Source organism: Aedes albopictus, chromosome 3, assembly GCF_035046485.1.
Source record: "Aedes albopictus strain Foshan chromosome 3, AalbF5, whole genome shotgun sequence".
Classification (NCBI taxonomy): Eukaryota; Metazoa; Arthropoda; class Insecta; order Diptera; family Culicidae; genus Aedes; species Aedes albopictus.
The window spans coordinates 351,419,160-351,432,608 of record NC_085138.1 but is presented as its reverse complement, the minus strand read 5'-3'; the positions used below and the strand labels follow the sequence as shown (position 1 = coordinate 351,432,608).

Below are 13,449 nucleotides of genomic sequence, written 5' to 3'. Positions count from 1 at the left end.
CCCGTAGTTAATCCAAGAATTATTCCCATAATTCTTCCTGGGATTCCTGCATGAATTCCTCCTGAGGTTTCTCTAGGAATTCCTTTAAATATTTTTTCAGGAATCCTCCAGGAAATCCTCAAGGGATTCTTTTAAAAATTTCCCCAGAAATTCTTTCCGGAATTTATTCAAGAATTATTCCAGGTACATATTCCTCCTGGCATTCTTCCAGGATTTCATCCAGGCATTTTTCCAGGACTCCTCCAGGAGTTCTACCGCGAATTACCCCAGGTGTTCTTCACGAATATTTATTCAGGGATGGATCCAGGAATTCATCCAGGAAATTCGTACAGCAATTCCTTCAGGAATTCTTCCAGGAATTCCTCCAGGAATCCTTCCAGGGTTTCCTCCAAGAATAAATCCAGCATTTTGTTCTCCACGAATTATTTCTCCAGATTCCTCCAGAAATTCCACAAATGATTCCTCCAGTAATTCTTTCAGAAATTCTTTCTGAAATTGCTCCTGGAATTCCTCCAAAAATTCATCCGGATTTTTTCCTGGAACTCCACCAGAAATTCCTCTCAGAATTCCTCTAGGAATTTCTCTGGGAATTTCTTCAAAAGTTTCTCCACGGATTCCTTCCAGAATTCCTCTAGAGATTCTTCCAGGAATTCATTGAAAGATTCCTCAAAGAATCAATTAAGGGATTCCTCCTGGAATTCTTCCATGAATAGTTTCATGGAATTTCCCCAAGATTTCTTATAGATATTTGTCCAGGAATTCCTACTAGGATTCCGCCTGGAACTTGTCTGGAAGTTCCTCCAGGAATTCCTCCTGAGGTTCCTCCAGGGATTCCTCCGGGGTTCTTTCCAAGAATTTCTCTTAGATGTTTTCCAGGAATTCCTTAAGTGGTTTCTTCAGAAATACCCCAAAATTCCTTCAGAAATTACTACCGCAATTTCTCCAGGGGCTCCTTAAGAAATTCCCCTAGAAATTCCTCCAGGAGTTTTTACATTTTCATTTTCATTTTGCAGCAGTTGGTGGGGCAAAAGGGCGCAGGGATGCCTCTTTCAGAAATTTCTCCATTAGCTTCTTCAGGAATTCCACCAGGAATTTGTCCAGAAAATTCTCCTGGATTTCCTCCAGAAATACATCTAGGAATTGCTGAAAAAATTTGCTTATGATTTCACAAAAAAATGTGTCTACGATGCTTCGTTCTTGAGTAATGATTTTTCAAAGTAGGTTTTGTCTGTGGAAAATGTTTGTTTTCCACTGGAGTTTTCCGGAAAATTAGGCGACCCTGATTTTTTTCAATTTAGTTTTTGTTCCTATATATATATGATCCCTATCTATGAAAAAAAATTAATCAACCTTCAGAACCTTTGTACGATAGTAAAAAAAATCCCCCAATGCTCCAGGCATTAGTCCACGAACTTTTTCAGGGATTCCGTATGGAATTTGTCCAGAAGGTTCTCCAGGATTTCCTCCAGAAATACATCTAGGAATTCCTCCAGTGATTTCTTGAAGAATTCCTTCAGGGATTCCTCCAGGAATGCGTCCAGAAAATCCTCCAAGGATTCATCTAAATTTTTTTCTAGTAATTTCTACAGGGATTTCTAATGCGGATTCTTCAGGTTTTTTTCCTGAAATTCCTCGCATAATTGCACTTTGGAGTCTTCCAGGTATACTTTCAGAAATTTCTCCAGGGATTCCTACAGGTATTGCTCCGAGAATTCCCGTAATGATTTCTTCCGAAATTTCTCTCGGGATTTTTTTAAAAAAATATTCAGCAGTTTAAAAATTTCAGTAATCCGTTCATAATCTTTTTCAGGGATTTATCCAGGGTTGTTTTTAGAATTACTTGTAGATTTTTTGAATGATTGAAGGATTTCTAGAGGAATTCCTCCTGCGATTTGTATTGGAATTCTTTTAGATAATTTTAGAGAAGCACAGAAGCCAAGAAATTCTCCAAGAAGTCATCCAGGAATTCTTTCACAATTATCTCCGAGAAATCTTTAAGAAGCCCAATCATGAATACCTTTTAGATAACCCAATGCAGCACCAGCTTTTAAATATATTAACACTTCCTCAATGACCATTTAAGTTTGTTAATTGTTTGATAGACGCACGAATACCCCTGGCCCACGAAATAAAAGAAATTAATAGTGACCGACTAGAAATCACCTCCAGCATGGTTTTAATGAATACACTCACGTTTACGCTTCAGCTACATGAATCATTTTTAATTATGTGACATCTATTCTCACTAGGCATTCAAAAACTTTTGCTGGAATTAAATTCCATTGCAAATTTACCCATATATTTTTCCCACATGATACTTGAATTCCACTAAGAAGCACTTAACCATATTTTGCAGTAGTGCTGCTAGATAATTTAAAGATTCTTAAAGATACCCATTAAAGGATTCCTGGAAATTATCATTCAGATTTAATTTCTCAGCGATTTAAAAAAGAAGATGTACAAAGCATTGCTATTTATATAATTCTGGTTATATCATATTTCCAAACAAAAGTAACTAATTACATAGACCATTTTAAACAATGATCTTGTAAAGAGCGACAAGTTGAGAAAAAGTCTCCAATAACTGTCAATTTAAACATATATTATGCCAAATAAATGTCTATTATAGATCTATGTTTGTCACCACGACTCTGGTTTTCAGATTTTTTCCTAATTTCCATATATAAAGTCATGAAAAATTTCTGGGCTGCCCCCCCCCACCCCCCCCCCCCCCCCCACTCTAGCTACGCCAATGCTTCTCACGAAAAAAAGACTATGTTTACACTTAGGGGAACCTAATCGGTGTATCCTGTGCGGAAGGAAACAAACTACTCAGCATGGAATCAGGCAAACCATAATTCCACGCGCATTTGATTCTTATTTTATTGTTGCTTTGCAAGATAGGAAAAACATAGGTACAAGAAGGGAGGGACGTCGAGCGGAACAAACAACACAACAAAATATCATAATTCATATTTCACACCCCTCTCCAGCATATAAATGGGTGTGAAAATTGAGTCCTTCTAAAGGATGCGACTATTAGCGTTCCCTGCGTCAGAGGGCTAGCCTAATAGAGGAGAGGGCTCATTAATTGATGTGGTTAGTTATGGATATGAAGTCAAGTATGGGAGATGAACACGAGGCATAACACCTCTATACTGAAGATATTTGTAGAGGGACCCATATAGTCTAATCTAGAAGGGTGTGTACACTCGGTGTATGATCGAACCAAGATCTTTTCGTATTTGAAATTTCCTTGACTTTCTTCTGCATGGGGTATCTTCAGCCCAATTATCACCCAATTGTGCTCACGTTTACGAATGTCATACGTTTTCTAGCCTAAAGTAGATGACACTCCACTACATGATCACTGAGCTGAAGAAAGAAAAAAAAAAGCTACAAACGCCCGTTCACTATTCTTTACAGCACGCAAAATTAATAAATCCTCCTTTCTAAATGACCACTCGTAGCTCCCACACGTTCCGGTGTAATCCATAAATCTCCTTGTATTTCAAAATAGAGCAGCAAGCAGCCCTCCTCAGAGGCGGCAGCCGAGGCAATAATTCGCATATGATATATCGCGAGCTGTGTGAGTTTTACGCGCCAATGGGGCTCTCCATTGCTGCACCACCGCACTCTGCACGGATGCCTTGCTCAGGCTGCATAACACGTCGTTGCAATTGGCCGCTAAACGGATTGGTCACGACGTGGCTTCCAGTGGTCTGGGTCTGGGCACCACTATGTCCCCACGTACCCTGTAACACCTTTCCATACGTATGGTTTATGTGGTCGGATATTTTTCTTGTCATGCTGAGTGGTACGGCAATAAAGAGAGCCCTTCGGGGGGCGAAGCACTGCAGCAGTGCAGATCATACGGGGTGATAGGTGTTATTGATCACCTCTCATATCTCGGGGAGGTATCAACTAGATTAGTCTTCGTGGGGTCGTTGGAAAAAGTGGCTCAACACAACGCAACGATTGCTTTGAGAAAAGATTCTACTTGAAAGTAGTAACAGATGCTTTGTTGAAAACAAAATCAGGCATTTTTTGAGCCATCCAGCGTAGCGAGTATAACCCTAATTAGTTTGTACGGAAAACCATGTTCTGGCATTATCTAATTTTTTCACGGTGCTTTAGTGAATCTGCAAGGTAAATTTCTGAGAGGGTCATCCGCATGATAAACTTCTGATCCGCTAAAATCGGCCCACTCGAAAACTATACAGTGCCAACTAGGGACTCCTCGGGTGTTCTCAGTCTATTGAACATGACACGTGCCATAATTGCAAACACCGAATTAAGAAGTGCTATTTTTTGTAGATTGTAGGCATATCAACCAGCCAGCGATTGAGCAATTCTTCATCGTCCCCTATTTTAATATAAAACAATTGATGGATTGATTGATGCAGCTGCTCGCTTTAACGCTAAGGTATTTGAACCGGAATCTAATTCTTCCCAGCAACCTTGTTCAATTCGTTTATGACCGTTTTAACCTCATTCAGTATTAGTGGCTCCACTGATTGACCGTAATCATTTATGTTAATCCTGCTCCCCCCGGTACATTTTATTGATAAGCTGCTCATCTTTGCTTGGCTATTTATATTGGTAGTATTATTCTGCAAAACATCGAAGTACTTCGTTCCAATCCACACTTTCCTGTGCTTCAGCAATCCTATTCTTTTCGTGCTGCATTGCGTCATAACTGCGATGGATTCATTTCTTTTTTGCTCTTGCCACCCTGCACACCCTGTTGAACCGCTTAGCGTCAACTAGCATTTGAATCCTGGCGCCATTCTTCTCGTCAGTCACTTGTTTACAGTTTGGCCAACATACAAAGACCGCCAGCTGGCTCGTGAACAACAGTACATATTACGACATGAAATTGGCTGCTATTCAGGATACGGTACAGCCACAGCTGTAAAGGCGTTCGTGTTCAGCATGACCATGCCAAGGATGACGGGTTCGAATCCCGGTCGACCAGGAACTTTTATTAAAGGAAAATTTCTTGTGCAAGAGTATGTTCATGCCTGAGTCTCGCGGACTGACTCAATATGCTCTCTTAGCGGGAACCAAACATTGGGAGCCAAACATTGAAGATTAAGGTTATGTTATACCTTGTTTAACCTGTGTGATTGGATGAAGAGTATTGTTATCTAGGTGATGCGGATATAATCAAAATTGTTGTCACAATATCTCCATTTGCCGCTGTCAAGCCGTTGGAAAGCGAGGAGAAGCATAAACATTGTTTTGAGCCTATTTTAGCTAATTTTGTAACAACTACCCATCAAAATTTCCATCACGAATGGAAAATAATAAACTTTGAACCCGAGAACAAAATTGGAATAAAGGTGGATTGATCATGTTTAGCATTTCCGAATAGCGTCGCGACGGCGTGTTTGACAACCGAGCTGAGAGAGGTGGTTGCAAGAAAATTGAACGCTCGTGCGTGTTTACAAGCTGTGTGCCGGGAGTGTGTAGGTGTGTGTAAGCTAGCTTGAAAAATAAAACCGTTTCTATTCGCAGCACTCAGGTTCATGCCTGCCGCACATGCAAAACGGTAATTGGCAGAGGAAGCTCTCAGTTAATAACTGTGGAAGTGCTTATAGAACAAAGAAGTAGGCTTTATCCCAGTGGAGTCGTTACACCAAGAATAAGAAGAAAAAGGATACGATAGCCCCACCTTATTCAAGTACCACATCTACTACAGCGTTGAGTATGTGGAGCGGAGCCGATGGAACGATTAGTACGACGATTAGTGTAGAGAAATTTTGGATAGAAGAACGCAGTGAGGGCGGTAATGCTGCAGCAAGGGACTCGGCAGAATATTTGACTCGGTGTCTACAACCAAACGTGGCTAGTTTTGAATTTGCAAGTAGATGATCTTCCAGAAGTGGGTGTTTCGCTGTCTTGTTCCCCCGTTTGACCTTTTTTTTTTTTTTTTTTTTTTTTTTTTTTTTTATGATTCCCTTCATCTGACCTGATGTCTCAATGAAGTTGGACAGGGAAAAGCCACATTGAAAACAAAGGGGCATAAAAACCCTGTATCTTAAAAAATAAAAACAATGAAAACAAACAATGCAAAACGGGAACATACACAATCTAGTCACACAATAAAAGCTATACTAACTAAAACTTAACTAACAGTGATGTCGTTATACTAAAATATGAGGGCTTTTCCGATGAATTCAAATCCTTGCATTGCTAAAATGAGCTGAAAATTGTCGCTGAAGAGTAGACACTGGCACATCGAAGTCGTGTAAATGAGACACTTCATTGAAGGTAGCCGACATAAATCGAACAGGATCGTGCTGCCCATAGAGACTATTCCGGGAATCCAAGTAAAGCATGTTTCGTCTTCGTAAATGGCGTTCAGGAGCATATAAACCGAACATTTCAAGCAGCGATGGAGAGTCGACGATTCCGTTGAGGATTTTGGTTACAAACATTGCTTGCAAAGTTCGGCGTCTAACTTCCAAGGTATCCAATCCTAATAGTTGACAGCGGGCTACATAAGGGGTTGCCTGCTGGCCTTCGCGCCAGGGGAGATTCCGCAAAGCGTATCGCACGAACTTCCTTTGAATGGACTCGAGCCGGTTGATCCATGTTGATTGGTACGGGCACCAAACAACGACAGCGAACTCCAAAATCGATCGCACTAACGCACAATAAAGTGATCGCAGGCAGTGCGGATCCTGAAATCCTTTGGCAATTTTCATTATGAAACCAAGCTGTCGGTTAGCTTTGGATATGATCTCATCACGATGAAACCGGAACGTAAGTCGGTCGTCAAGCGTAACTCCCAAGTCCTTGATGCGATGAACTCTTTCGAGGCTTCTTCCGGAGAGTTTGTAATCGAAAATGATAGGTTTGAGTTTTCGGCTAAACGTTATGACTTGGCACTTCTCGATGCTAAGTGTAAGGCAGTTTCCCGCACACCACTGCTCAAAACGTTTAAGCAATTCCTGGAGAGCAAAACAATCATCAAGGCACTCTACGATCATATAAATTTTCGCGTCGTCAGCATAAAGAAGTTTTACACCAGATGGTAGGATCAGCGTCACGTCATTAATAAAGAGTGAGAACAATAACGGGCCTAGATTGCTGCCCTGTGGTACGCCAGACAGGCTGACGAAGGGGGCAGAATAAGCGGATCCAATTTTCACACGAAGCGATCTTCCCATCAAGTACGATCTAAACCAGTCAACACCTGCAGCAGATACGCCCAACTTTTCAAGTTTTTGAAGTAGAATATGGTGGTCGACTTTATCGAACGCGGCCTTGAGGTCCAAATAAACAGCGTCGACTTGCTTTCCATTGTCAACTGCTTGTATGCAAGTTGAGGTGAATTGAGATAGGTTCGACATGACTGACCTTTTTGGAAAGAATCCGTGCTGGTCAGTAGATATGTACTGCTTGCAATTAGCAAATAACACGTTGTTGACAATGAGTTCGAAAACTTTTGAGCAGGTTGATAAGGTGGTTATTCCACGATAGTTATCGACATTACATTGATCCCCTTTCTTATGTACTGGAAACAGATATGAAAACTTCCAGCTCTGCGGAAATAGTCTGTTTTGAAACGATAGGCTGAATATTGTTGTCAAAGGCTTCAGTAACGCAGAAGTACATCGTTTCAACAACGCCGAAGGAATCCCATCTGGACCAGCGGAGAAGGAGAGTTTGAGTTTCCGAATGGCGTTAGACACATCTTCTTCACCAATGTCAAAAAGATCAAAATCCAAAACGTCGGAAGGAGTTTCTCGAAGGGCTACGATGGTCTGCGACGGTTGCGCTGCAGAATCGTTGAAGGCGGATCTGAACTTGGCAGCAAAAAGTTCACACTTCTCTGTGGCGGTGTCAGCTGATAATTCTCCGTGGTACATCGTAGTTGGCAGTCCATTTACGTTACGTTTGGTTTTCACAAACGACCAAAACTGCTTGGGATTTGATCGCAAGTTACGCTGTGTATTGCTGATGAAGTGGGCATATAGATGTTGGTTATATCTCCTGTACCTGCTGCTCGCGAGGTTGAACTGCAGCTTAAGAACTACAGAGCGGTGGTTGCAATACCGGCGTAACGCAGACGAGCGACGTCGTTTAAGACGTTTCAGCTTGCTGTTGGACCACGGTGGCTTTCTCGGGGGTCTTTTAATCGGTACATGATCAGCAATAGCATTGGCAATAATATCGGAGAAATAATCCACAGCATCATCAACATTTTGGAACGAGTAGATTTGATTCCAGTCGGCGGCAAGCAGAGTATCATTAAGCGCAACGTAGTCGGCTTTGCGGAAATCATAGCTGTTCAACTCATGAGTATCTTCAAAAGCTATAGGTGCCGAGCAAGATAAATCCATTTCAATCGGGGGATGACTAACATCGATGGGAATCAATGGTTCAACAGCAACTCGGACAGTGCAGTTCAACAAGGCTAAATCGTTTGCAAGCACAAGATCTAGCATACGACCGGACGAATTTTCCACAGAGTTGATCTGCGTCAAACCATGAAGGTTGAATCCGTCCAGCAGTTCACAGGCGGCAACAGAAAAACGGGATCGGTCAAAGTCAATCGTCGGACTTCCGGTATTAGACGAAATCCACCGCACAGCTGATTGATTGTAATCGCCAAGCACAAGAGCCATGTCATTGGTTTTGAGATTGGAAACAACGGAGCCAAGAGAGTTCACGTGTTGATGAATAGCATTGATATCGTTCTTGAGATTGGGCGGTAAGTAAATGACACCAATACTGATGATGTAACCTCTTATATCGACTCGAACCCACAGTTGTTCAAGAGCGTCGCTAATGGAGGCAGGTTCACGCATGCTTGCAAGGTGTGAGGCAACTGCCACTAGAACGCCACCGCCTCTAGTTTTGTGGCTATTTCCCGGGTTACGGTCAGTTCGGTAGACGGTGTAATGATCCCCAAACAACTGTGCTGAGTGTATAGCCTTGTCGAGCCAGGTTTCAGTCAGCACTACAACATCATAATCTTGGTCGCTAACAGCAAGAAAGAAGTCGTCAATTTTAGTGCGGAGTCCTCGTACATTCTGGTAATAAATGCGTAGAGGTCGAGAGTCATTTAAAACCTTGATTCCCACGGTGTCCTGTAGGGGGAGAGTGAAGTTATCACGCGACCTTTCCTTCTAGATGGATTCAACCTCCTCGGGTTGACACAAATCAACTCCATACTAAACGAAAACAGACGTTTGCTAGATCTTGCTCTGGTAAATGAAACCACACTGGAAGGCTACACAATGTCTGAGATTGTTAGTCATTTTTCCATACTGGACAAGTATTACCGAATTGGGTATTCAAAAATCAAGTTTTTGTCTCGCATTTTCTCGATCACAACTCAAACTTGTCACTTTCGCATTTTTTTTTCGTGGCGTTTCTCGGCATCTATCTAAAAGTTCTTCCATGAAATTGGGATGTTCTGTTTCTGTGTAACTTACTTACGGTCTACTTTCTCTTTCTCTTTCCCTCTACGGTCGGTGGGCCCCCTCTCCGTTCCGCAACCACTCCTTTCACATTCGGTAACGCTACCACGGCTTGAATTGCTCTTCCTCGCTGGTTTTGTTCGTTGGCTTGAACTGCCGAGCATTTGCGGTCGCGGATTGACGTTGCCGCGATGCTCCGGGCAAAATGGCGGATCACCGCCATACTCCGGTCGTTAAGTCGCATTTTTTTGCTAAATAACGTACAAAAGTTTGGATGCGTCAATAGCCTATGTGTCTTCTTCGCTTGTACTTTGTGGCGTATCTGCATGTTCGGACGTTATGTCACGGAAAAATGCGCCATAAAGTCCTGGGACATTATGGCCTCAAATGTTATGCTACTGCGCCGGTAACGGCACGGTGATGGGCGGAGCTATCCAACAGTATTTCCAGCCTACTTCTGCAGTCTCCGATATAGGAATCGAGAACTATGGTTGGAGCGGTAGGAACACGCAAGGATCTCGCTCTACTGTGCGTACTCTATGGACTTCACCCAGATAAACCAAGAGTGCTGCGGGCGATATGGGTACGAATACGTGGCACATTAGTTCTGAAGACGCATGACCTATCTAGGCTGACCCATGGCCGAGAGTTTCCCACTTTGTTGAAATTTGCCCCATCATGGCTCCTTAGTCCTTATACGCCATCCCTCATGGCCGCCTTATCCTTGAGCTTACGATACCTGGTGGTAAGTAGCGGAACTATATGGTGTGGCTGCTAGCTACCCGATGGGTGGTGGGCGGTAATTGGTGATGCTCAGTGAACATTAAAATATCTTCTTGGCTTATGCCCGTATTATACGCACCTTTATGTGGTAAAGTTACATAGCATAAAATGCAGCAAAAGTATCTTATACGTACAAATGTGTAGGCGCTGTACGTGAATTGGCGGGACAATAATAACACTTGACTTGACTTGAAGCGCTATATTATGCGATGTACGGTGTGCAGTACTGCGACGTAATATAGCATCTTATGCGACTTAATAATATGCGTGTTATGCCGACTATCTTGAGTTAAAAAAGACAAAGTGTGATTTTCCACACAGTTTTCTGTATGCCTCCCTGGCTAGCGCCACCCAGTGCTGATTATCAGGCCAACAAAGCAATGATGACTTTATAACTTGCTTTGTAACCATAATAATACCATAATAATACCATTAATACCTGTTCACAAATGTAGCTTTTTGGCACTGCATCCGCAGTCCAACAGCACCTCTTCCATTGTTATCACATATATCACAATCGCATTAAGTCTACATAAACGATTCTTGCTTATGCGAGTTATTTATGCGAGTTCATTCGTACACCAATGTGAGTTAACCTGACAAAATGAAGTCGTATTAAGCATCGCAGTACGCAATTATGTGAATTCCTTTGACATAAAGCATCAGAATATGCTATGAATTTTTCAGATATATCCAGTCCAGATACATAAGTTCAGAAAATATCGTCATATGCGATGAAAATTGACCCTCCGCCGTACATATATGCGATAGTTACTTAAGAGAATATATTATACGATGTACTGCGTTCATCCTTATGCGACTTCTAGTTGTCTGGGTTATTCTATGTGTTCTATAAGAAAGGCCAAACCACAGGGAATCAAAATCGAACATGGTATCCTTCCCCTAAAAAGACACCATCCAAAGTGTCGGGTTAGATAACAACTCGGTATAATTTATCTAGAATACGGAACCGTAAAATCCAAGTTTCATTTCTGTAATGTTTTCTCCTCATGGCAAGATATTTCTGCCTCGTGGAGACACATATAACAAGTTGACAAACAGTCAAAACTTGAGATCTTTTCATGCATTCTATGAAAAGATACAGCATGTTGAATTTTTTGTGAGAGAAAAAAAAAGTTGCCTATCCTAAACTTTTTGGCCACCCCCTGTATATCCAATTCTGGAGAACAAAGGTAATCAGTTTTTAGTTTTTGACGTTTTAACCTTTTTTGAGATCCCAACCTACCCTATTTTGTCAATAATTCAAAAACTTCAAGAGATATCGCATTGCTGAGCACAGTTTTGGTCCTTTGTTAACCCGGGAGCGGTCGCGTAGTGTACTGAGTACACGCACTATGAAAAATGCACACTTGTGGTACACAGCGTGAGCGTGGTGTAGCTGAAGGAGGTCAAATATGAGACTGCTCGAGGGTTAATACACCATGGACTAAAGTAGAATTGGTTGGGTCTCATTTTTTTGTGTAGCATAGCCAACCTTATACATCCTGGAATGGCTGTCGATAGAAACGTTAAATGCGCCAGAAAAGTTGTCTGGGACTTGGCAAACCTTTCATTGAACGACCTCTTTGTTCGACACCTGGCCATTTCTATTTACCTGATTTGGATCTCATTTTTTTGTGTCTCTATATATTTTTTGACAATTCTGGACTAACGTTTGAAAATAGCCTGTTCTTATCGAAGCTGCTCATTTCTTCATCTCATTTGCCATAACCAATGCTCAGATTGAATTGAAATTCTTACTGTATACTGAACACATATATTTCAAATGTATGTTGATAAATAATTCAAAACAATTATTGTTTTTTTTTGTTAATTTTGCAAAAAAAATGAAGGGAATTGTCATATAAAGTAAAAAAATAATAAAAAATAAATAAATAATAAATAAAATATAAAAAAAACAAAAAATGAAAAAAAGAAACAAGCAAAGAACATTAAATTGATTGATTATTATCAGTTTTTTTTTTTTAATTGTAACTAAAAGATTTGATATTGGCTCACTACAACACAATATATTTGAATTGTAATGAATTCTATAATTTTCAAGCCATATCAATTTCGATTTACAGCCTTACAGCCAATATGTCATATAACGCCTACAAGTTATACATACAACCAAGCCAACTGTGTCGCTTCTCCTTCAGAGTAATCAACACACAATCTATCACTAAAAGAGATCCCCTATCCATGGATCGCATCACCGATCAAAGGTGACTCCCAGATCTCACATCCTACCCTGCCAACAAATACCCCATCCGTGCTGGTTGTGGAGACGCAGAGTGCAGAGTGCTCTTTCCCTTACCAACTGACTGTATGGACTTGGCCGGCGCCAGTATTGATCCAAAAATGCACGAGCAGTTTAAATTGCACTTTAAGAATAAGTGGAGTGCCCCAGCCCCTTACTGAGTTGGATCTCAATGCAATTCGTACCAGTTCAGATCAATCACGGATGTTACTTGCGTGACACGGTAACAAAGAAAAGACGTTGGATGCTTCCAAATTCGTAGCGGCCTTTATTCGTCCGAAGTTCAGGTCCGTTTTAAATTCCTGTGCACATATAGTTTTATGGTTTAGGGCATGTTTTAGGTTAAGTTTTAGAAATACAAATATCTTACGTTTAGTGCATATATAGTGTCTTCTCTACGTCCTTCGGCACTAGCTGCTGTGGCCTGCTGCATTCAATCGTTCCTTAAGGGTTTATAGTTAATTGCATGAATAAAGCACTTTTGATAAGTTCAACAATTTCTCACCTGTTACTGGCAAAATTCCAATAACTAACCGTCTCCTCTGTACCGTACTATTAGGATATTCTGTATATAGTATCTAAGCATAATAGAAGCATTATTTTAGGCAAAATATATTAATCACTAGTTTGAATACCTTCGAATTCACTTTGTTTGTACGTAAATATTAATAATGAGAAATGATTTGCAAATTTTAGACCTCAAAGATATTACTTGTTGATTGCACATGCATTTCTCCTTCTAGATTCATCTATGCCAAGCTCTGACAGTTTCCCATTCCCTTTATTCTATTGTCCACCACTGTCACGCAGACAGCTCAGTCGGTCTGCAAGGTTATTGTAGAAGAGGTACTATCTTCACCAGGGGGCTTCGGTGACAACGGAGGAGCAACCATTGCAATGGTTGTGCATTGACATGTACAATCAGTCTGAGCTAAGCTAAGCTAAGCTAATATGCATGTAGGCACC

The 13,449-nt window shown here is 41.2% G+C and overlaps 1 protein-coding gene across 1 annotated transcript in view; it reads left to right on the top strand.

Annotated features, from left to right (window-relative positions):
* The window catches only part of LOC109432670 (low-density lipoprotein receptor-related protein 6), a 193,182-nt gene that overhangs the window by 156,302 nt on the left and 23,431 nt on the right, over nucleotides 1-13,449 (top strand). The gene's annotated exons all lie outside the window — the stretch shown is intronic.